The 25,927-nt window shown below is 37.7% G+C and overlaps 1 protein-coding gene across 2 annotated transcripts in view; it reads right to left on the bottom strand.

Moving 5' to 3' along the window:
- Positions 1–25,387, bottom strand: part of LOC145978835 (speckle targeted PIP5K1A-regulated poly(A) polymerase-like) — a 45,448-nt gene extending 20,061 nt beyond the window's left edge. Inside the window, exons 1-4 of one of the 2 annotated variants that reach the window (XR_014440750.1) lie at positions 25,275–25,387; positions 12,326–12,586; positions 9,019–9,247; positions 6,959–7,066 (exon numbers count right to left, since the gene is read on the bottom strand). The gene's annotated coding sequence lies outside the window, so the exon portion shown is untranslated. Of the gene's footprint in view, positions 1–6,958; positions 7,067–9,018; positions 9,248–12,325; positions 12,587–25,274 lie in introns of those variants that run through there. The other variant, XM_083111713.1, reaches the window with a different exon arrangement.
- Positions 25,388–25,927: the final 540 nt, after the last annotated feature.

Below are 25,927 nucleotides of genomic sequence, written 5' to 3'. Positions count from 1 at the left end.
ACCAGCTAGGCATTGGTGAAAATACTTCAAGGTACAGATCTGTACCAGCCAGGAATCAAAGGATTAAAGTGTCATTTTGACATAAAATTGTGATTTACGATTTTGCATGTGATTGTGTGATCAACACTTGCAGACATGTTGTCTACATGAGCTGACAAAATTCTGGACTGTTTCGTTGCTAACTGAGATTATGTGCCACTATAGCCTGGAAATTTTATCGTGGTATAGTTCATGCTGGAGCCATGGTGGTATAGTCAGTAGAGTGTTTGACTACTACATTGGGAGATCCAGGTTCAAATCTCAAGGTGGGTGATCTAATGTTTGAATTTTTCTGGCCATGTCCCCACATAAAGATGCTCTGAGGCTCACCCCGCCTCAAATGAATGGGTACTTGGGGCAACCTTGCAGGGGTAAAGGTGGCTGGAGGATGGTGCTGACACATCACCTCCAAAGTGGCAGAGATCAAGAATGTGTGGGGCCTTACCCCCACATACCTTATATGTGACTTAATGGCACAATGCTATTCGCGATTACAATTATCTGAAATGCCATCTGGTGGGATTTTCCGGAACTACTCTATGTAGGATACTACAGGGACGTTATTTCAGTCGTTTAACATGAGACCGTCGGCCGCTCAATGGCACCTTCATGCAACAGGTCCCGGCAAATTGCATTACAGGAAGTCCGTAACAGAAACCACTTGTTTTGTAATGTTTCCACTTTTCACAATTACGGTTACAATTACAATTGAAATAAGCAGTGCTGGAAAAGGTGTCCTCTTAAATACAAATATTTCTGGCACCTTATTTCTGACATCTAATCTTAGATTAGACATCGCTACTTTATCCTCAGTTGTCGCAGGACTGCCGGCAGCTTATCGGGGGTCGGGGGAGTTGTCAGCCGCGAGAGGGCACTTCTTGTCGGCAGTGATGCCAACCGTAGGGACTTTTTTCAATTTTGGAAAATAACATTTTATTGTGCAAAGGTGCAAAGCTTACTCGCCAGTCAATTGCACTTTCTTCGTGCTCGGTTTGGAATGAATGGATTAGTTTATCTGGATACTTTAGCAAGGAGGAGAAAAAAGAACTAACCAACAAATCTCCATCAGAATTTTGGAACATGTTATTGGTTACCAAGAACTTCCAAGGCAAGTTCTTTTTTGAAAACATTTCCACTCTCGCGAAAATAGTGCTAACATTGCCACATTCTAACTCGGGAATGGAAAGAATATTTTCAATGTTAAGTGATACAAAAACAAAAAAGATACATAAAATGGGACCATAATTGTTAAAGACTGCAGGAAATACAGCATCACCAACCAACATCTATCTCTTCACAGCAGCAGCACGTATGACTTCAAATAACATAATCAACAGTAAACGACTCAACGTTATTCATTAGGGATGTGCGGGATCCCGAAAAGTCGGTACCGGGGTCGGGAAAAAAAAAAATTACGTCCCGATCCTGACTTTGGGAAATGACTTCCCGACTTTTCGGGATCCCAAGCAGTCAGTAAATACCGAATGGTCACTTTAAAAAGTTGTTAATTCTAGACGTTTTTTGCATTGAGATTTTCTGGAACTTATCAGAAATTGTAGGTTTTTTATTCTAGAAATGCAAAAAGAATCACTTAAAGTGAAAATGATGCGTAGAATTCGAGATTTCCAGAGCTTCGGAAAATTTTGAACATTTCCCGTCCCGACTTGGTCGGGAAATTGCACATTTTTCCCATCCTGAATGTCGGGATTAAAAAAAAATCCCGTTCCGACCCAAAAAATTCTGTCCCGCACACTCCTATTATTCATTAAGGCAAGAATTTACAATACCGGACCATTCTGTAATTTCTATGCTACATCTTATACTCACGAAATAATTAGTCATGATTTATCTCAAGTTAACATGTTGGGGTGAGGTGAAAAAATTGTTCATTAACGTGTAGAATTTGTATAATAAGCTTTTCTCAATTCTCACAATGATTCTCCGTATACAAGTAATAAGCCATATTTGTTGATATGAACAATTGACGTTCACAATTAGTTACGCTGTCTACAGCATTGCCACACTGTTGATATCATACTTGGAGGGCATGGATCGTGCAAGAATGGCAGAAGAGAACAATAGAGATTTTTAGGTGGAGTGTGCAGGAGGATTGCCGTGGGTTAATTAATAAACTTATGGATTTCGGTATATTGCCAAAAGAAGGTGCTTACATATGACAGTGACAATCACGATGTAGAAGAACATGTGGAATGTGGACTGATTTCATTACAGATAAGTTTGGCAACAGTGCATCGATCCTAAAATTGCAGGATACGAAAATGGCATCTTCGATGATGAACGTTTGCCGTTAAAGTGCTACGAAAATAAGATTTTTTTTATTAGCGCAAAACTATTCACGGATAGCTCCACTGACCATTCTCGGTAAGGTTAGGTTAAGTTAGGTTAGGCAAGGCAAACATAATTAAAATTTGGGGTCGGAAAACCATGCACGGGTAGCCCCACAAACCATTGACGGATAGCCCCACGAACCATTCACAGTACAGTTAGGTTAGGATAGGCAAACATAGTTAAAATTTGGGGTCGTAGTAATATCAGGAATGTATATTTCGTTTTTTAAGTACAGTAGAGCGTCGATTATCCGAAGTAATTGGGGGACATGGGTGTTCGGAAAACTGGTTTGTTCGAATAATCGAACTGTACATGTTTATTTGCCAAAAAGAAGTACTGTACAGTAAATTTATTCATAAAAACAGGCATCTCTTTAAGTATGTATTACAAAGTAACGTACAAAGGCAACTTTAGTAGGAATATATAGTATGTGGTACAGTTTATTAAACAAAAATATGTACATATTACATACGCATTTTGCATGAACAATACACACAGTACACAAAATTAACGTTTAAAAAAATCCTTTATTTTGGTCTGTCTAAGCAAGCCTACACGCTTACGAGCAGCTAAGTCACGTACTTTTTTCATTACAGATATCTGAAAGTGAGCAAGTACACAGTTCGGTTAAGCGGTCGTTCGGTTGACCGACGTTCGAATAATCGACGCTCTACTGTATTAGAAACACAAAATATTACGGTAAATAATGAGCAATCGTGCCGATCGCGGACCACTGAATTTCACTTATTTTGCAATTTATACAGATGACCCCCAAATTTTAACTTCAAATTCGTGATTAGGAGGCCTCAATTCGTGAGTATGCGAAATATTACAAAAATCGGGGAGGGGGTCCTTTGCTCCTTCATTAATTGTGGTAGCACCGAGCAGAAAGATTTGGTTAAGTAAATGTGTAAATTTTTTCTTCTGTTTTGCATGCTCATGAGGTGGTGTTTTTTTTTAGTCGCTTTACTTGGCGTAGGGACATTTTGAGTACGTCTGTAGGGACATTGCCGGAAAATGGTTAGCAACACTGTCGGCTACCAGACGTAGTGAATCTACGATCATGTTCACTTCTGTTTGCTTTTATCAGTACGCATGTTGTTTATACTGTTCTTGAGTTTGTGTGCTATTCAGTGCTAGTGCTTTATTGTGTGTTAATTGTTATTCATTCATTAGTTATTCCGCTAAACAAATATAGTCTTGAACAAAGAGTTTTTATGTGAAAATTACGTGAAAACGAACTCTTGCAAAAAAGTGGTTAGGCAATTACGAGAGACAGGATCTCTTGAACCTAAAAAACGTGTTGTATTGCTGTTGAAGGAAGTCATTTTCAATATCTATTATAACACACGAGGTTAGTGATCATCATTATATTACTTTTAAATATCATTTTACGCTTTCTGTTTGCTTTATGCTCCGGGATGCTGTCTTCCCTTTCTGTCAACTGAGGATAAAGTAGCGATGTCTAATCTAAGATTAGATGTCAGAAATAAGGTGCCAGAAATATTTGTATTTGGGAGGACACCTTTTCCAGCATCCTTGCAACAAGGTATGTGCTTATTCCAATTGTAATTGTAACTGTAATTGTAAAAAGTAGAAACACTACAAAACAAGTTGTTTCTGTTACGGACTTCCTGTAAGGCAATTTGCAGGGACCTGCATGAAGGCACCGTTGAGCGGCCGACGGTCTTGCAATAAACGACTAAAATAACCTCCCTGTATGTTGTGTTGAAGTTGTTTAAAGCATGGGGAATATTCGAAAGAGTTACGTTTACTGTTCAGTTTTTGCTCTAAATCATTTTATGGGTTAGGACAAGTGAAAAGTTTACATTGTTTCCACCCCGTGGAATCAATAAAATGAAAATTTGTAAATAAATCGGGGAAAACAGAATTGATTGACATGTTGGATAACAATAACATTGAAATGTGGCAAGGAAATTGTGAATTCTATTATTTTTATCCTGTGTTATTATTTAACCAGCCTGCCTCTTTGGGGGAAGAACTGCAACGGTATGTTTACATTTTTCTCCTGCCCAAGCTTTGGAAATACAGTTGAATTGCTTTATTTTCAGATTATTTCCGAGAGCCCTAGTTACAACCTGATGTGCAGACAAAATGCACTGTTGTGCACGAAATGTCTGTGTTACTACTACAGAATGTAAACAAAGATTTATCCTACATAGAGTGGCCATATTGGAAGCGACACTAGCACTCAGGTGGTAAATTTCAATCGCGAATATGCATGGGGAACTTTACCTTTACCTCATGCTACTAAGTTGTTGTTTTTTTCCCATCTGTGGGCTCTTGTTGCCAGATGTAATTTATGTTTGGTACAAATACGGCAACTTATTATGTTGTTGTATGGGTCCTTAAAAAGAGTAGGCAAACAATATCAGTGAGTTATTCAAGTTCTTAGAGGATCAATTCTTTTCTGCATTCCCTACATGTTGATTGTGGCAATGAAGTATTGAATTTCTCCCTCACAAGGAAAGAGCAGAGAAGAAACAGTGTGCGTTTCTGGTGCTTCTGCCAGTAGGTGGAAGCACTCACGTGACAGCTGCAAGAAAATTGAACACTTCGTGGCAGGAAGTTTGCCAGGATAGACTTCCTGGTCTATAAAATGTCACTTGAAATTAAATGAGTTTTAAGTCCACTTTATGCACAGATAGGCTTATTGGGACTGGACCTACAGTTTAAAGTGCGGACCGAACCATGACGAGCCTCCACCAGGGATTGAACCTGGCAACAACGTTATCACTAAACCATTGAGGAGGCCTTGTATAAAATGTTGCTTTTTCGCTTCTTCCATACACTATCGTCCACCTCTATGGCACAGTGGTAGCGTCATCGCCTTGTAATCAAGGGGTCCTGGTTTCAATATCCGTTTCAACTGTAGGTCCAGTCCCAATTAGCCTTACTGTGCATAAAGTGGACTTAAAATGCCAAATCAATTAATCAATCTTCCCACACCCATTAAATGCTGCACATGGGCTCTACTTGTTACAAACCACAGGTTACCATGGTGCCAGCCACGAAACCAAGGATTATGATGATGCAATAGTTTCTTATCACTTCTTCTCCATTCAAATTAGAATTCTGAGGAGGAAAACCCTCACTCTGACTTGAGGGATTTCAGAATTTAAATTGTTTATGGCTATTAACTTCATTATAATACTGATCCAGCTAGCATGAAGAGATAAGCACATTGAACCAATACCAATGCTTGAACACTAAGGTACTTCATTTGAACTGTACCCTATCAGTCTACCTGAGTTTTACAAGAAATGATCAGAAAACAGTAAAAATGACTTTTGTCACAGTGTCAGGGTGGATAAAAATCATGATTTGTTTTATTAAAAAAAAAAAGCTTAAAATTGCTTGCATATTTTTCAGCACCGTACATATAGATATATATATTTTTTATAGAAAGGCTTTTTCTGGTAAATGGCCCTGTAAAATATTTGATTATGTTAGTTGGATTCATGGCTTTCTTAGTTCTTAGACCGTATTTTGCTCCCCCCCAAAAAAAAAATTGCCTTCTGAGAAAAAGGAAGTAGCGTCTGAATTGTTTTTATATTTTTTTCTACCCTTGATTATAAGTTAGTTGGATCAGTTCAAAATGACCACTAAGATAATTTAATAGAAAATATTCACCTATCAAAATTTATTAAATCATATTAGTAATACGTTACTTATACACACACATATTTTAAGAATATACTTTTATTACTCCAATCCTGATATAAATTTTATAACATGAAATATTTTAAGCACCTTACCCCAGCTTTCAAAGACCAAGGCTGGTTCGACCTTTCAACACACAGTCGCTCTACAAAATAGTGCATTCAAAAGAACCCCCCACCTACTTTCAACATTTCAACCCCTAAGCGCATCACACACATTAGCAACCCGTTCACAAACAACTGCCTGCTCACCATCCCCTCCCACAGAAATTCCTTCACATTCACTGCCACCAGAACATGGAACGACCTCCCTAATGACATAAGAAACTGATCTTCTCTCGGCAAATTCAAATCAAAATTAAGAAATCATCTTCTGGAGGAAACTTACCAGTACTGAAACCAAGGAAAGACAATAAAATGAAACCTTTCTTGATGTAAATTTGTAGGACAAACACTGACTGGCTTTTCTGTATTTTTCTTGTGTGTGTGTTCATGCTGAACATGCATTTTTTTACGTTTCTTACAGTATATATATGTGTATTTTTGTGGATTTTTTTCTCTTTTTCTTTTAAAATTTTCTTTGGTATTTTGATGTTTTATATTTCGCAAACTGTTAGATATTCAACTCAATTTGTAAAATACAGTTGGTTAAGTGTAAGAAAAGGCTCGTGCCTTAACTTCGCCATTCAAAAGAAGAAAGAAATAAATTGAAATGTATTCATAGCATGCTAAATTCTACTTCTCACTTTACATTCTACAATATCATGAGAAACAGAGTTGTTCTCTACAGACTCAATACAAAGACAGAAAAATTAAATTGTCTTACAAACATATGTAGTCTGTAACCAGTATAATTTTCCTGCTTCTCAGTGTGCAGTCCTACTTACTTCCTGATACTTGAATAACTTTCTTGAAGTACTTTGGTTCTATGCAGCCATTTTTATTCCCAGGGCTCAGGATAACATTGTTCAATGATTTATAAAACTTAATGCCATCTGAAAAAGGAAGAAAGACTTTCAGCATGTTTTAAAGTTCTAGAATGTTTAGGAAACATTTTAACTTTAGCAACTAATTTGGTTGTCAAATTTTGTCAACATATATGTATCCTAACAAATGAACTTGCAAAAATTAAAAACTGTGTTTATGGAAATTAAATACGAAGGGCATGTCCAAAAAAAGGGCCGATTGGTTATTACAGAGAATAAAATCAAGCGAGAAAATCTTTATTTTGATGCTATACAAGTGCATACCCTGTCTATTTTTCTACATAATCACCATGACGCTCCAAGCGTTTATGTAGACCCTCTGCGTAGAAATCTGCCACCTGGGATCTCAGCCAGTTGAGAACTGATGTCTTGAGAACTTTACTAACATCGAAATGTTGCAAAGCAAGCCACTTTTTGAGATGAAGGAACAGACAGCAACCACTTGGGGCAAGATCAGGACTGTATGATGGGTGATTAAAATGTTTCCATCGGAATTTTTGAATTGTCGCAACAGTATGGTCAGCTGAGTGTGGGCAGGCGTTGTCATGAATAAGCAGAATTCCAGACCGTAACATTCCTCTTCGCCGGTTTTGGATGGCACGTCGCAGATTAGACAGTGTTTGGCAATACACATCTGCTGTGATGGTTCTTCCCGGTTACAGAAATTCCACGAGGATTACACCTTTTTGGTCCCAAAACACAGTTGCCATGCCATGATTTTGCGATGTAATGGTGTTTGCTTGAATTTCTTCGGTTTTGGTGAACCGGAGTGACACCATTGCATGGATTGCTGCTTCGACTCACCAGTTACGTACGATATCCAGGTTTCATCTCCAGTCACTATGTGAGAAAACATGTCATCCCCATCCTTCTCCCAGCGGGCCAAAAATATCACGTGCGGATTTCATTCTTTCATCTTTGTGAGTGTTTGTCAACATTTTTGGCACCCACCTCACACACAGTTTGCGATGACCCAGATTGTCTGTTACAATTTAGTGCAATGTTTTATCAGACACTTCAGGAAACTCCTTGCCCAGATCAATAATGGTGAAACGGCATTTGGATCGCACTTTCTCATCAACACGTTGCACAAGGTTGTCCGTCTGAACACTAGGCCTGACGCTCCGCTCGTCATCATGAACATTTGAACGTCCTTCCTGAAAAGCACGGCACCATTGTCTTACCTTTCCTTCACTCATTACTGTTGGTCCGTAAATGGCACACAATTCCTGATGAATGTCAGCTGCACTCATTCCTTTTGCGTTGAGAAATCTAATCACTGACCTCACCTCGCATTTGGCGGGATTTTCTATTACAGCAGCCATTTCAACTTCCTACTACTCGCACGTACACACCTCCACACTGAGAAATATACCTCTGTTGCAGGCACAGAATACTAAAGCATGCTTCTGTGCACGTGCGGCTTCGTCAGTGTTGCCAGTCTCAAGTAAAAAATTATCGGCCCTTTTTATTGACGTGTCTTGTAAAAGATGCTGCCATTCACATGGGCATCCATGAATTGATCCAAACATTCATGATCCACAGCTATTTTAAGAATGGGTAATACTAAAAATGTGCACAAAGATACCATTTCTAGCAGTTGCTTGTTCCATTTCTAAATCGGCACATACAGTAAGTTATAATGAATGAATGTGAATGTGTACAATTTCACATATTTCAATTCTGCAAGTGCTAAAATGCAAAATACCTTCAGTTGTGGCATCCACATATTGACTGATGCCTTCTCAGAAGTTTGAACAAGTCTGTAGTTTCTGAGCATGCACAACCTACCACAGCAAGTTGCCTTCAAAACTTTTCAGTTGCTCTTCACAGTGATACCAACTTTCTGTTATTCAAACAACTTGTTTCAACGTTACGAATTTTTATTATTATAATCCTATGCAGAACTTGTTGTACTGTTGTACATAATGATTTCTTAACAGAAACTTATAAGCACATACCTGTCAATGCTTTCTCTATGTCAATATATATATAAATCTGGCACGAAGACCTTATTCCACTTATGGCTTCAGCTTCTCCTGGTTCACCCACTGCAAAATGAATATGATTTCTTCTCATGCGCTTTAATCCCTCCTCTTTGATTTTTGCCCAGCTTTGGAAATATGTGCCATGGATGACAGTAGGTGCTTCCTCTGCTGTGTTAATTGGTGTTAATTCAGGTTCATCTACCTATAAACATAATATCATCAAAACATTATTGCTTTGTGGATGTCCCTAAATATTTAATTCAACATTATTTATGCTCAACCCTCTGTAATCTGGGCAATGGCATAAAATTTTGAATTATTTTCCTTACCAGCACATTAATGGTCAGGAAAGCACTAGGTAATCTATCTGCACTTTTCCCACAAAAACATAAGAGACGTTCGCGCCTTTTTTCTAGCGTTCTTTCACTTGCTTACACACCTCTGAATTGACCGGTTCCCCTTTGGCGGCACTTAGTACTTTGTACGGGACAGTTTCCTACCTTAAATCATAGAACGGCAGCCATGAATTTGGTGGAAATAAGTATAATAAAATAACGGTACGTTGTTCGGAATTGCAAATTATTTGTATGCAAAAACCATACGAAATGTCCTAGTTGTCAAAATAACATTATTAAAATCTGACAACATTCGGTTTCTTTTATTTCAGTTAATATGTCTTTTCTTACGTTTATCTCATAAGAGTACGAGAAACATATTGAGATTTGAACATTGTAAAAATATCCTAATGTAAGTTTCTTCGAGGTGAATTTTCTACATTTGATTGCTTTTTCTGTAACTAAGATTTTGACTCAGAATTTTGGAACAAATAGTTCGTTTCTAAACCCATATCAGTTGAATTAAATTCGTTTTGAAAAATTTGTTGAAAAGTTTTGGGAAATATGTTCAAAATTTTGTGAATGGTGAGTTCACTTTTTAGTTCCTTCATTATATAGCAGAGTTTTTATAATTGTTAGAATAATACTTTGATGCATTTGCTTCAAGAGTCTAAGCTTGTAATTCTATGAGACTCTTTCATTTTTTTTACTTTATTTCTTTTAATTGCTAATAAAAATATCCGAAATGGACATGTTTGCGTTCATGTGTATTTCACTTGATTTCCTGCAAGTGCTAGTGTAATTCAGCATCGATTTGCATCAAGAATTCATGTAAATAATGTTGGTTTTGATGGGGCGGCACTTAGTGCCACGGCAGGAACATTTGTGCTACTATGAGGATGCAGATGACTGAGGGTTAATTCCCAAAATTCAATATTCAAAGAAACACATAAGTCATTTATCTGATTTAATTTCACTGATGCTTCAATGTCATGGCAAAAAAAATATACAATTGGCTTTTGTGATAATCAAGCATTTGTTTATTAGACTATTCTTTTAAAATAAATTATACATACTTGCAACACCGTAAAAGAAAACTATACAGCTTATTACTAATTCTATTATACCTGCAGCTCGTCAGAAAATTAACAATCTTAGATTTAAGGTAACAAAATTAATTCCAAATTTCTCTTTCTGAGTGGACTGAATAAGAAGCATAGGGGTCAGTCATTCCATCCCAAGAGGCTTAAATCCAGATATGGTTCCTGCTCGACCCTCTTCAAATTTCATGAAACTTGTACAGGTTACATATACATATCTCAAATGGAGACCTGCAAAATGTCTAATTCATAAATAGTTTGGTTGGGGCATCAGGGCTGCTTGTGTGAAGGTCACTTTTTCATTGTCACGACAAATATGAATGTTGGGATAAATTCACCCAAAACATTAGCAAGCTGTAACTACTGAATTAATTGCTTTGAGAGTGGCATTTCTCCAGTTCATGGGCCATGGGCATGTCATAAAGCTGCTTAATGGTGTCCTGCCTGCTCAAATATTTATTGAGTTACCCATCCTTGACCCCTCCTCCGAAAATTTAGTTCATAAATTTGAACCCATTTTCTGAGGCTTATCTCTCTCAAAACTGGAACTTTCAATGATATGATATCACACTTGATTCCCCACCCCTGCCCCCTGGGGGTGGGGAGGGGGGCAACTGTGAAATTTTAAATGGAAACCCCCATTTTGTATTGTAGAATCGGAAAGAGGACTTCATTCCGAGTCCAACGAGCTATCAACCATCCTCCTAGCTCAATTAGGAACGGAGATATGGCGATTTTATGGTGATCGTATACTCTATTGAAAGGTCTTGATGTACAGATTCCGAATCTGCAATCGCTTTCATTCTAGCTCAATTAGGGGCAGAGATACGTCCCTTGAATTTATTTTTTTAAAAAATTTTTTGGGCGGAAATTTACAATCGCCATATCTCCGTTCCTAATTCAGCTAAGAGGATGGTTTATAGCTCGTTGGACTCGGAATGAAGTCCTCTTTCCGATTCTACAATACAAAATGGGGGTTTCCATTTAAAATTTCACAGCTGCCCCCTGCCCCACCCCCAGGGGCAGGGAATCAAGTGGGATATCATTGAATAGCTTGCATTTATTCAACACAAATTTTTTAGTTTTCCGATTTGATGTGTATTTCTCACGATATGTGACCGTTCCGGGACTTTTGGACCACCCGGTATGTGAGAAGGCAACAGATTTAACCCTTCAAGGACGGGCCATTCCCTTAAGGACAGGTTGTGACACCGGTGTCACAAGCAGCTTTATCTCATAGTATGTTACTTTTTTAACATACTGCAACTTGGATAATTATCGGAGATACAAGTTTTGAGTTCTGCATGAGTCTAGAGGTATGTAATTAACAATTAGTAAACATAAAATAAAATTTCATTTAGAAGCATGCATAATTTCAAATTTCCCGCTGAAAACACGCTTGGTGTTAGTACATTAACATTTTTGTTCCTTCAAAAGTATTAGCAATATGTGCGTAAATTTTTCTACATCAATGGCAAACATACCAGACATTATGCGGGTACCTTTTGGAGATTCACGTCCTGGCGTAACCTATGCATGGGGGTCTGATGAAATCAAATTTCATGTAAAAAATTGTTACTTTCCTCTTTTATTTCTTCTTCTCACTGAACATTTATTTTTTTTCCATCAGGATTATAGCCCAAAGTATACTGAACACAACGAGATATCATTTGTACCACTAATATTCTTAGTCCCGGAAATATAAAATTTCATTTAAAAGCATGCAGAATTTCAACTTTTCGGCTGAAAACACGCTCGGCATTAGTGCAAATACCTGAAAAATCAGCCTCGGCGTGTAAGGGTTAACAAGCCCTACAATCTATAAAAATTAACATACACACTTACTTTAAATGAGTGACCTTGATTTGCACATATCTGTAGTTCTGCTGTTTCAGTGCAAGTTCGAAGAGTAAATCGCTGCTTGTCGTTCTCGGCAACCACTCTTTTAATATCCTCCAAAGTATATTTCTTGAATGTTTTATATTCCAACAATGCAGATACATCTACGTAGCCATCCCTTGTGATTTTGAAACCTTCTTGCACTGCTCCATGTCGTAACACCCAAGACAATGCTTTACTTAAGGTTTTGTCTGATGGCTGCTTTCTCTGCAATAACATTTAAAAGTAATGAAAGAATCTTGGAACATAAAAATATCAGACAACAAATCATTATTGAATAAAATACCTAGTATACAATGCACAACAATTTATATGCAAAACAAATCAAGGATAAATTTCACAAAGAAAAGCTACACTTCAATCAACCGAAATCTCCATCAGCAATGCGGAGCATCTATCAGAAGAAATACAGCATCTTCGCACGGCTTTCAAACAGAATGGGTACTCGGAACACAACATCAACAAAACATTAAAACGAGTACTGTCCAAGAAGCCGGACACATCAGGGGACACGGACACTCCAGGGAACTGAACAAAGCTGACCAGTTGTTCTCTGAATATCATCCATTTTGTAGACGAAAAACCAGTTACAACTGTCTTAGTTGTGGTTTATTTTTCCTCTTAGAGAATCTCAATCTTGTGGACAGGCAAATTTTGGTACACCCTTTTCAAAAAGCACAATTAGAATTTAAAATTATACACAAAAATTCCTAAGTGTAGAGCCACTGTTGCCACCGAAATAAAATATTTTTTTTTAAAAAATAAAATAAAAAGAATGTAGTACTGTTATGCTCAACAACCCAACAAAGTTGTGTCAATTATCATTCAATGGTTCATCGTAAAAAGAAACATATATACTATTGTAACATGCAATATTAAAAAAAAAAAAACATGTTAGTTGGTGATAAGCAGCGCAGCCTTGCAGTAAGTGAGGTAATATGGTTTAATTGTATGTACTATGTCAAACTTTTGCAAACTAGTTTTTTTTGCCATGTAATTACTAAATAGGGGTTGAACAAGCGCACACAAAAGTTTTCTTTATAGATTTTTCAGGAAATTTTACTATTTTAAAAAACTAAAAAAAAAGCAACATTTTATCACAGAGTGGTCTATATGGTGCATAAATTCAAGAATAAAAGCCTACTTAGGAATAGTTGGTAACAATATTAGAAAATGTATTTTCTATGATTTTTTTTTGGTGTTAAACTATGGAACAATTTTCAACCATACTTAGCATGATTGTAGGTACAATGCTAGTGTCTGGAATTTTTCTATTTGCAAGCAAATTGCCATTTTTCTTCTTCTAATTGCAACTGTATCCACATGGAATATCGACACTGTACAGCACATTCAGTTTAGCCCGAGCTCTGGCATGTGCAAAGTGGGAAATGTTTGTCCTCTGCCGAAGACATCATGTGACTACACAGGAGCAGTGTTGCAATTCGCGGATGAAACTGGCAAAGGTTATATGCTGTTGTCTCATTAAAAATAATACCTACAAATCTAAAGTAGATCCCTGTCTTTCATGACCGTGAAATTCGGTAATTGTTATACGAATAACACACATCAAATTTGTCCACATAACTATTTAATTTATTTCTTCTGCGTTTGTTAGGCATTACCCTTCCCAGTTACATTGTTGCGATCATTTTCCTTTAAAGGCATTTCAAAGTACTTACCGACACATCAGTAGCCGTGAAAACACACTTTTGCACTTGTTTAACATTCAACGCAAGGCCACTGTTAGCTTCTTTCTTCATAAACTTATGCATGTTTAGATAATTTTTCCACTCTGACTGTGTATCACTTTGCTTCCTCCAATCTTGTTTCTAGTTTTTACCTCAGCTTCCGTTGAATAACAACACCCTAAGCAACACAGGTCAACAATTACCTTCATCGTGGTAACACGATATGTCACCCCCACGCCCAAGAGGAATAGGAGGAGAGGGAGAATGTATCTTTCGCCGAGGGGTTTTACCGACACAAAGAATCCTCTGTCTTATGTCATTCTTTTCCTTGACCTTCTCGAACTGTCACTTATATATAAAAAAAAACTAGATCCAGACACCAGTAAGTCCCGAACACCTACCAATAAGATCTAAAATCAGATTATGGATACAGGTTATTTTTAAGGCAGTTAGCAACTCTGGCCTCAGTGGAACTCTCACATCGTCGGGCTGAGTGACAGAGTTCTGCACATCTGATGGCCAAAGCTCAAGCTAAACCGACTGGTCTGTAGCTACTTTTTGAAAAGCAATAGAAATTACATCGAAAATAAAAAAAAAATCAACTCTCTAAGATGAATAATTCCCATTCCATGATTTTTTAAAAACATTTCTAGGACTTTAAAATTGATCTCAACATAAAATAGGTTTGAAAAGACGAATTTACATGTTTGAAAGTGACAGATGGTATTATTATATCTGAAGCTATTTTCATATGAAAATGTGTACAGTACACACATGTAACAGAGGACAAAAATGTGGAAATTCTAAGGCAAATCAAACTAATCTACAATACACACAAAATTTATGAATACAGTTGAACCTGAGTTATATGTATGTCAATGTGAAGAGAAAATAATACGTATAGTAACTGAGAATTGGTTACAAATCATATTTAGATACCATGTCTTATCATTATTAAAATACTGTATCGAATTGTATCTACTTTGAGGAACAAGATACAGAATAATACAGGTTATTTCTGTCATAAAATAGTAAATTAACATATCTAAAAGTTTGATTCTTAAATACATTACATTTTCCATGTTATTAGTGAACACTTAGATACTGAAATACGTACTACAGTAGACACTATAGTTTTAGTGAACTACTGAACTTAAAATAATTTTTCACTTTTAATGTTAACAAGGAATCTCTCATGATATTATTGTTACTGCAAGAAAATTCACAAATTGTTCAATGTTCAATTGTTCAATGTTCTGGTCAAGCGTGAAACTTTTCCTTTTTTGTTCTCCATGGCCAACGAGCAGCAACAGCAAATGCGGTTTTGTTTTCATTATGGAACATGGCAAATGTCAGCTTTCGGCATCTATTTAACGCAATTACATACAAAAGAAAATGCAACTTATGTTCTGAACAACTACAGTAAATCTTTCTCCTCTGATTTCATGCTGTCTACCTTCTCCATGACACCTCCGTGCCACACTCCTCTTTCTTGCAACTCGAGACCGACCAACCGCTGGCCACGTCCACCTATCCTGTTTTGTATTTGAAACTCATCTTGTGTTTTTGTAACGACAAGGAATGTACACTTCTGTCACATTGTTGCAGCTTGGATATATACAAGATGGTTATAATTAAAGTGACGGTGTTCAGAGTGGTACAGCACGGGCTGTAATGAGAGTAGCAGTCTGAAACTTCGTAGATATGCTAATGAAGCAATGCGCTCGCGAATTATGCAAAAAAAAAAAATAGTTCCAATTCTCGCCACCAGGGAAAAAAAATGGCGCTGTAAGCTATCAAAACGTGGTATAGTTACAGGAAATAGGCAGGAAAGATCAAACACACAAGAACAATGATTCTGGCATGTTTATTAGGAACTATGGTTACAAGAACTGTTCAATATGGCCTCCCAATTCAGCAACATGCTGCATTCGTAACACGGCATGATCGACAGTTGCTCGCAGCATGTCTGGTGAAATCTGAGCGACATGTCGTTGTATGCTAGCTTTCAGATCAGGCAGAGACCGGACATGTCCCTGATAGACACGATCTTTTAAATATTCCCACAGCCAGAAGTCACATGGATTAAGGTCGGGGGATCTGGAAGGCCAATCATCTGGAAACTGCCTAGAGATGATGCGGTCATTAGTGAAGGTTTCTCGCAGCAAAATCTTTCACGTGGCGAGCGACATGTGGTGTTGCCCCATCTTGCATGAAAATGGTGGTGTGTTCACAGTTCCGTTCTTGCAAAGCTGGAATCACGTGTTGCACAAGGAGGCCCCTATAACGTGCAGATGTCACTGTACACCTAACAGGCCCTCGAGGTGTCATCTCCTCAAAGAAAAACGGACCAAGAATGAAGGAGCTAGTGAACCCACACCAAGCAGTCACGTAAACTGAGTGCAATGGTTGTTCCTGCACAACATGTGGACGAGTGGAACCCCATATGCGACAGTTCTGAGTATTCACTGTACCGACCAGAGTAAAATGCACCTTGTCAGTCCACAGAATATTCCCCGGCCACATGTCATCCACTTCCATGCGTGCCAAAAACCGATGGGCAAACTCACGGCGTTGTGGAATATCTTGGGGTTTCAATTGGTGCACAATTTGAATCTTGTAGGGATACCAGTGTAAAATGCACCGCAATACCTTGCGAACTGTTGACCAGGGGAGTGACAATTCACGTGCCACAGCTCTAGCACTGGTTGCAGAAGTTGAGGCATGTGCTGCACGGTCAGCTACAGCTACAGCAACTTCGTCCACAACTTCCACGGGGATGGGCCGCCTTCCTCTCCCTGGTGCAACACCCAATTCACCTGTTTCCTCGAATTTCTTCATCATCTTCTTCAGCCCATTAATTGACATGGGCCCTCTTCTCAGCCCTTTCTGTTGGCGATATTTCCGCAGTGCAGCGTTACTATTGCTCCCATTCTGGTAAAACAACTTCACTAGCAGTGCACGGTCTTTCTTCGCAATAGCCATTGCTTTTTACACGGGAAAAATCAAACTTTTAATGTTCGGCGAACATTCACATCACTAAAGGAAAAAAAAGCAACAAGCGTCACCAACAACAACCAGGGAGCTCACACAATGGTTAGGCAATGTCAACGACTTTGACGTCAGAGTTACGGAAAATTCCACGTTTTGACTGCTCACAGCGCCATTTTTTACCCTGGTGGCGAGAATTGGAACTATTTTTTTTTGCATAATTCGCGAGCGCATTGCTTCATTATCATATCTACGAAGTTTCAGACTGCTACTCTCATTACAGCCCGTGCTGTACCACTCTGAACACCGTCACTTTAATTATAACCACCTGGTACAAATCAACTGTATTTTATGAAAATTAGTATGTATAACACCGAATTACATTTAACTGCATTATGTACAAATAAGTTTTAATTAACACGTTTTTTAATTGTATTTTGAAGGGACGTACAGTAATTTATGGGGTCATTTCATGCCAAATCACTCAAAAAAATGGAATTTTTGACCTAACCATTTCCGAATTTCATGAAACTCTCAGCGTTAGTAGTATTTGAGGAGCAAAGAATATTTGCACAATAACAGCAAAAAGTGATGCATACTTTTCATGTAGCAGGGTTGCCAACGGGGCCGAAGAAAAAAATCACAACTGTTGTTGCAGGTAAGCTAGAATCTTCATGTTGGGCTCATTTTAAAGCTATATGATTGTTCAATTAATAAAAAATAAACTTCTTTACCTTCAATCAAATTGTTATGTCAAGGTCATCATATGACCTTTGACCTTGAAAATTTTCAAAACTGTATTTTTAAAATTTTTGAAACTAATACATATGGTGCATTAAGATGTTGTCTATAAGTGGCAGAAATATCATCTTGGAATGGCATTTTGAACAGGAGCTATGATAGTTACTGTCCACTGGTGCAGTGCACTTAGGCAGTTGTTGCACTGAAGGTATCCAAGAAACAAGTTCAGACGTGCTCAGTCACTTTGTTCTCAGTGCAGCTACAGTCTTTCAAGCAGTAAGAGGTGACCTGTGCCAGTGTGCTTATCATTTTGTCTTGTAAGTGTGTGTGTGGATTTGTTTGCAGTAGATTGCAATGGATAAGAACTATTATGTGCCTACACAGGGTGTGGGGGATTAATTATTTTATTGCTGTAACCCCTTTGATATTGAAGGACATACCAGTAGCAGAAAACAATTAAGAAATGTTCTCCCATGGATTGTAGAAAAGCTGCCACACCTGCAGATTGGATACAAGATATGTGATGCTTGTAGAAAACAAATTCCAATCAGAACCAGCAACAGAGTGAGTGAAGACACAATGGTTAGAGAACAAAGAGAAAGTGATAATGGTAGTGATGAGGAAGTGGAGAAGTTTCACATTAAATGAAAGCTTACAAAGTGTTGCAGAATCACCCATCAAACAGAAAAAATGAAATCAACAGGTTATAGCAAAAGTAAAATAAAGATGATTACAGAAGCAGTACAAAACAAAATATTCCAAATACCAGCAGCAGAAGAACAGGTTGCAGAAAACAAAAGTACTAATGGAAAAATATTGGAGCAGTTGAAAGAAAAGTTTGAAAAATGTACAGAAAGAAGTGCTAAAGTGCAAATCTTGACTATACTACCTAATGATTGTAGTATTGGAAGAATTAAGAATTAATTCCCAAGTGCAACAAATCACATGATACGAACTTCAAAGAAGCTAGTGAGGGAATGTTGAGTAATATCATCACCAAATCCTAAACCTGGGAGAAGTTTGAATCCAGGAATACCTGTGACATCAGAAGAACTTGTTGTGAAAAGGTTTTCAACAGACATAAGAAGTGAAAAACACCACACCAGTGTCGCCCTTTGGATGAAGTTCGTGGTTTTGTGATTTGTGTTCATGATCATGCATGGTGGTTGGGATGTGTTGTCGATGTTTGTGAAAGTTCTCATGAGGTTGTTATCAGTTGTTGTTTTTTATCCACATGGTCCTTCTCCATCGTATGTATATCCAAGAACTGAAACTCGATGGACATATAAGATCAAAGCTTCAGACACTAAGACCTCAGGAGAAAAGATGAAGAATAGGAAACGCCACTAATCTGCATTATACGTAATGTTATTTGTTATTATTATTGTGCACTTCTCTAAAATGTAAACATGTGCATCGTTCCCAGTGTTTGTATCTCAGTCAATGCACAGTAACACTTTTTCGTTAAGTTTATAAATTTCAGCAGCTCCTGTTCCCAATGCCATCCCAAGATGATATTTCTGTCACTTATCGATAACATCTTAATGCATCACATGTATTAGTTTCAAAAATTTTAAAAATACAGTTTTGAAAATTTTCAAGGTCAAAGGTCATATGATATGATCTTGACATAAAAATTTGATTGAAGGCAAAGAAGTTTATTTTTGTTATGAATGCACAATATAGAGAATATCTCCAATTCCTTTCCTACTTCTTTTTTCATTTTCATTGTTTTCTGGCTAATTGGCAGGTTTTTACTGCAATCTCCAGCTTTCCCTATTCTCTGCCTTACGCTTCGTAATAGCATACGACCCAGTTAATTTAATATCATCCATAAGCTGATATCTCTTTCTTCCACGGACTTTTCCTCCTTCAACCATTCCCTCCAAGGCGTCCCTTAGCAGGCAGTTCCTTCTTAGACAGTGTCCTAACCAGTTTCTATTCCTCTTCTTGATGGTCTTCAGTATAGATCTTTTTTCACGAACTCTTTTAGTACGACTTCGTTTCTTACCTTGTCCGTCCATTTTTCGCCATCTCCACATTTCAAAAGCTTTGAGTCGTTTCTCTTCATTTCTTCTCAACGTCCAGGTTTCTGCACCATATAGTGCTACACTCCACACAAAACATTTCACTAATCTCGTCCTTAGACCTATGTCCATGGGTCCACAAAAAACATTTTTTCTTCTATTGAAAGCTTCTTTTGCTATTGCGATTCTCATTTTCAATTCTTGTTTGCAGCTCATGTCACTGCTTATAGTGCATCCGAGGTACTTGAAGCTATCCACTTGCTGGATTCTTTCACTGTTTGCTCTCACATTAATATTCCTTGGTTTCCGTCCCATGACCATTGCCTTTGTCTTGTTTACATTAATCTTCATCCCATACTGCTCACAGCTGCTGTTTAACTATTCTAACATACTATTTATGGTTCTTTTATCCTCAGCGAATAATGCCATGTCATCAGCAAATCTTATGCAGTTTATTCTTCTTCCTCCCAATTTGACACCTCCTGTGCCCTGGAAACAATTTTTCACTATATCTTCTAAATAGATATTAAAAGTAGGTGATAGGCAGCATGTAGGTTTGTTTGGCAACGGAGTTAGAGTGTTCTTCTAGAAAAATGGCATCTTGGGCAGTGAGGAAGCTAGTGCTACAAAACTTATATTTTATTACAATATGTGCTCATTGGGAAAAGACTTAACTGATATCCGCACAAAACTTTTAGGGTAAGAAAGTATCTTGAATTTTGTTAATATTTGGTAGATTAACTAATTTTGGCCTTCTGATCAGTACATTATGAATGGGTAGTTGCACGAACCATGCACGGGTAGCCCCACAAAACATTGATGGATAGCCCCATAAACCATTCACAGATAGCCCCACGAACCATTTTCGGTAAGGTTAGGTTAGGTTAGCTTAGGCAAGCTTAGTTATGCGATACAGCTTTTTTTAAAAAAAATATCTCAACTTACATCAGCATTTTTCACGATTTCCAGACATGACCCCTGCATTTAAACAACAGATTCGTGATTAGAAGGCCAAATTTAGTTAGTATACCAAATATTTCAAAAAATTGAAGATATTCTCTATATTCTGCATTCGCTCCTTATTTTTTATTAAAAGAACAATCCATTAGCTTCAAAATGAGCCGAACATGAAGATTCTAGCTTGCCTGCAACAACAGTTATGATTTTTTATCTTAGGTGTCAAATTTTCCCTAAGTTGGCAACCATGCTACACAAAAAGTATACTTGGCTGATATTGTGCAAATATTATTGTTTCCTCAAATACTACTAACTCTCACATTTTCATGGAATTCAGATATGGTGAGGTCGGAGCCTGTTATTTGGCATGGAATGGTCCTATATACAAAAGAGAATTACAGGTAACGGTTCAGATTGTTTTATGATTTCTCCTAGCACAAAGACTAATTATTGTAGAATTTTGGAAATCATTGTCACACGAAATTTGAACCTTCCTTAGAGTAATGAGTGCTAATGTACCTTACGCACTTCTCATGGACAAGATATTCTCCGTCGACAACCGACAGTAAATATCGTAGAAGTGTGGGAATGAATGTAGAAGTAAATCGGAACCTTAGTAGAATGCATTTAGGGACTTTATTTTAATGCTAAGGGAACCTAACCTAACCACGATAGGATATATTGAACAAAATATTAAGTGATCGCTAAAACTCCGCAGTATGTGTTAACAGATTGAAATAGAACCATGTAAAAATTGCATTCGTAGCATGATGAAATCGCAATAAAACAAAAGAAACTTGAGCCATCAAAAGTACTCCAAGATTGCAGGTTTTTACTTACGTGGGCCATACTTTGGAATCAAACATCTCCGTTATTTGTGTTTTCTGCATGCTGTAACCAATTTTATATTACGTAAAATACCAAAATCTGTCTATTAAAAAAAAATTCAACATAATTCTCTAGGGGGTACAGTGGGCTAACGTTTGTATAAAGTCCACGGTAAAAATTTACTATCCTTCGGACACCTATAAGTTCTTCGTTTCGTCAATTTTTGACATTCGTACTTACCTATATGCTTCGCGGAACATTCCTTAAGGTGTATTGACATTTTTTTGATCAAAGTAATTGCAATTTTTGACATTATGAGTACTTCTTTCTCGTAGTCTTTTCGCTTGCCTGAGACACAATATGGCACGTACACCTTCCTACATAATCGTGCGTCGTGCTTGTGTTTTTTCGATTTTCATTCGTTATGCAGTGTTTCAACCTTCGGAACCCAAGAAATACCCGTGAACAAACCTTATCTGATCTAATTTTTTAAAAAAACTTTTTCGCATTGTTTTATGAAGAAAATTGTAATGTTTCGTGGTGCTATCCGTGAATGGTTTTTGGGGCTATCCATCCTGGAATCTGTGGGAAATTTAAAGTAAAAAAATATTTTCGTTTGAAATTTTTGAGTCCAAATTTCCCACCGATTTTGGACTCCGCCGCTGGGGTAATTGACGTACCGCCCCACACCGCTACCACGACCCTTCTCCGCTCCGGCTTTCTCTATAGAGTCCCTGTTAAAGGAATGTTAGAAATTGGCCGTAGTCACCTGCCCCCAAATGTATTTCTTCAATTTTAAAGGAGAAAGTACTTACCGAAAAGAGTTTCTGTATACTCTAAGAAGGTTTCGGAAGTGTTTTTTCCCCTCGCTGAATGAATTTTCGCGGAAAACCATCTATTTCTCAACATTAATGTCTTTCCGATGAACAAAAACTGTTCCATTGATGTCCTACTACGTGAACAAATTTTGTGTGCGCTTGATGAAGTAACAATCGGCCAGTGTTTCCAAACACGCGGTTTTCCTACTGTGTAACAGTAGTATAACGTAAATGAACGTGCATGTAACGTTACCCCCACACCCCCTATATGCCTTCATGGCGTGGTGCTAAGCACAGGGGAGCACTTTACCTTTACCGTTTTTTATGTAACTGTGGGGCTATTTATGAATGGTTTGTGGGGATATTTATGAGTGTTTTTAACAATTTTTAAAATGACAATTTTAACTGTTTGAATAACCTAACCTTGTCGTGTATGGTTCGTGGGGCTATTTATGAATGGTTTGTGGGGCTATCTGTGCATGGTTCGTGGGGTTTTCGAACCTGGAAAAAAATACGAAATCAGTAACACGAAAGTAGGTATTTTTCGATGAAGAAGGTTGCAACACAACATAACCACTGATCATCGACAACGCTAGTCAAGATTTCTCTGCCATATTGCGTGTAACGCTAGCAAAAACAAGAATTACTCGATATGTCGAAAATTGAGATTATTTGCGTGAAAGAAACGAAATGGCACATTCAAGAATCCTTAGGAAAGCAGAATACGTTAAGTACCAATGTGAAAGAAGAAAATAAAATAATTCGGTAACGATAGTATAAGCCGGAGACGGATTTCTTAAAATTTACAGGAGAAAAGACGAGAAAGTACTTACGGAATTGCATTCTTGAGGACTTTCTGAAGCCGGGGAAATTGTTTTTTTTTAGAATCGTGCAACGTATTTTGCCTGTAAATAATGTATTTTTCGTCAATCATGCATCTCCGTTGTACGATAGCTCATGCCGCCATTACCGTCGACTATGTGAATCAAATGTTCTGTGCTTTCGGTTATGTAACCCCCTCACAGTGTAGCAACCACGCGGAAGTTTGACAAGATGACGTGTGAGCGGTTTTTTTTCCAATGTAAGGTAAGACTCTAGTTTACGTCCTTTTCATAAGGAATACGTGTCATATATCGTTGGAAAGCTTATTTTATAAGGAATTCAACAACATAAATCCCAAAGCGAGCAAAAATTTCCTGAAGGGGTAAATCGAGAAAAACCGATGTTGTCCGGATATGCGCAATTGAACGTACTGAGGATTTTTTTAGATGATGAAGCACATATTTAGGGGTGAAATGAGTGCTAATGGAACCTAACCTAACAGGCCTAACCTAACCTCGTAGGCATACCTCGACCCCGTGAATGGATACTAAGGCTATTGTGAACAGAAAGTGTAAAAAGAAAAAGGTACTTACCCGAAGAGATGCCGGGTGCCGCACCACGATCGCGCACCGCGAACACAAAGAAGCAATCACAATGCAGATAAGGACGTAAAGTAGAGTCTAGCCTCAATTTTCGCTTAAAAACCTTTTGTGAATAGTTTGTGTGGCATTTATAGGTTCATAAGTTTTGGGTACTACTTTACTATACCTGAGACACCTGGGAATCATTTCTTTCGCACTTTTTTACATTGCTAACATACTATTCTGCATTCCGGAACACTTATTTAGGTGAAATAATTGAATTTGTTAGGAAAGTAATGTATATTTATTATATTTACGAGTACTTACTGTTCTTGTTTATTTCCACACACAACATGGCGATAGCTTACCGTTGATCGTTCCTTGAGCCAGAAAAACCATTGACGTTAGCCCAAAAATTCACGATAGCCCCACAAACCATCATGGGGACAAGGTATGCCTACTAGGTTAGGTTAGGTCTGTTAGGTTTGGTTCCATTAGCACTCCTTTCGTTCAATTTAGCATATACGGACAATACGAGAGCGTATTGTGCTCTCATGCAGGAAGCAAATGGCGGCAGCAGCAATAGCGCGTCGGAAATAGATTTTCGTACAAAACCACATGCATTCACATTAAAATGAATCAAAATTACATTCCCGAACATCAATAACGCTACAGAAAATGATTTGCGTAAGTACTTTCTCCTGTAAATTTGAAGAAATCTGTCTCAGGTATAGTAAAGTGTTACCAAGTTTTGAAACACTGCACATCAGCTGACGATAGACAACGTGAGTTAAAATTTGCCCGCCGAATTAGCAACGACCAATAAATGATTATAATGTTAAAAATAACGCTTTTTCATGGAAAAAAAGTGATCCCCAGCTTGAAAAATCTTCCGCTATGCATATGAGGTAAGTAGCAATGATTTTTATTTGAAAACAAACGAGTTTAATGTGTCTCCGGCTTATACTACTGTTACCAATAAGGTAATTCCAGCCGTTTCGGTGATACTTAACATTTAATTTTATTTGATGTGTGCATGATTTCTGTGCGATTTATATCACTAATTAAATGGAAATAGATCAATTTTATAGCAGAAGTAAAGAATTTTAAAATTAAGCTTTCACTAATGGTGAAATGGTGGGCAACCCCTTGCGCCCCCCGCTTGTGAGGCAGCTATACTCAGTCAGTGAGACTAACTATTTTGTCCACGGTATTACTAAGGATTTTAATATGATATGTACTATCTTCAAATTACATAAGAAAGCCGACCACAAGCACGCTGGAAGCGTACAAAGGAATAGAATAACTGTTTTCCTTGTGCTGACTCCATATCGCCCGTTAAAGGAAAGAGAACGTTTCTAAGGTATTTTCTTCGACAAGTATACTACTTATTTTGAAAATTTCTAAAGTTTAAGTTAATCGCAGATACCATCGTAACTTACGCTTATTTCTCGTGGGTTTTTCGACATGTATCCGATGCACAACAAATATTGGAGGTTTGTTATTAATTTTGCTTGGCTAACAAATGAAGAACGTCACATCACATCCTTACCACCATTTTCTTTCTTCTTCTTTCTTCTGGCCCTATCAACCGTATGTTGATTTTGGCCAACTGGTCTGATTGTACTGAAAATTTATTATAACACTATGCACCAAACTGACTATTATATGGCAGTGTCTGCTGCCACGTTCTTTTTCTGCTGGAACCTCAAAAAAGATGCGCGTGGCAGTAGACTCGGTCTTGTTGTGGTTACGAGCTAATTGTACTTGTTGGTTACAGATTCTAGGATATATGTGGTGTAGTGCCAGAACACTTTGTGTATCAGTTACTACGAGACGTTTTTTGTGATTAATTTCAATAGCATAAGTGATCGCTTGATATATCGCACAGCTTTCAGCTGTAAATATCGAAGAATCATCTAGTAAACGGAATTGTTTATAGATATTGTATTCGGGAATATAGTATGCACACCCGACTCCATTTATATCTTTTGAACCATTGGTATATACGTATCTGTAAATGGTCCCTGTACATTTCATGCTGTCCAAGATCTCGTAGATGTATCTGTGCTTGTGGTTGTAATGGAATGGTTAA

Source organism: Lepisma saccharinum, chromosome 25, assembly GCF_977018435.1.
Source record: "Lepisma saccharinum chromosome 25, izLepSacc3.1, whole genome shotgun sequence".
In the NCBI taxonomy this organism is placed as follows: domain Eukaryota; kingdom Metazoa; phylum Arthropoda; class Insecta; order Zygentoma; family Lepismatidae; genus Lepisma; species Lepisma saccharinum.
The sequence above is the reverse complement of the archived record's forward strand: the minus strand, read 5'-3'. Positions and strand labels throughout refer to the sequence as shown.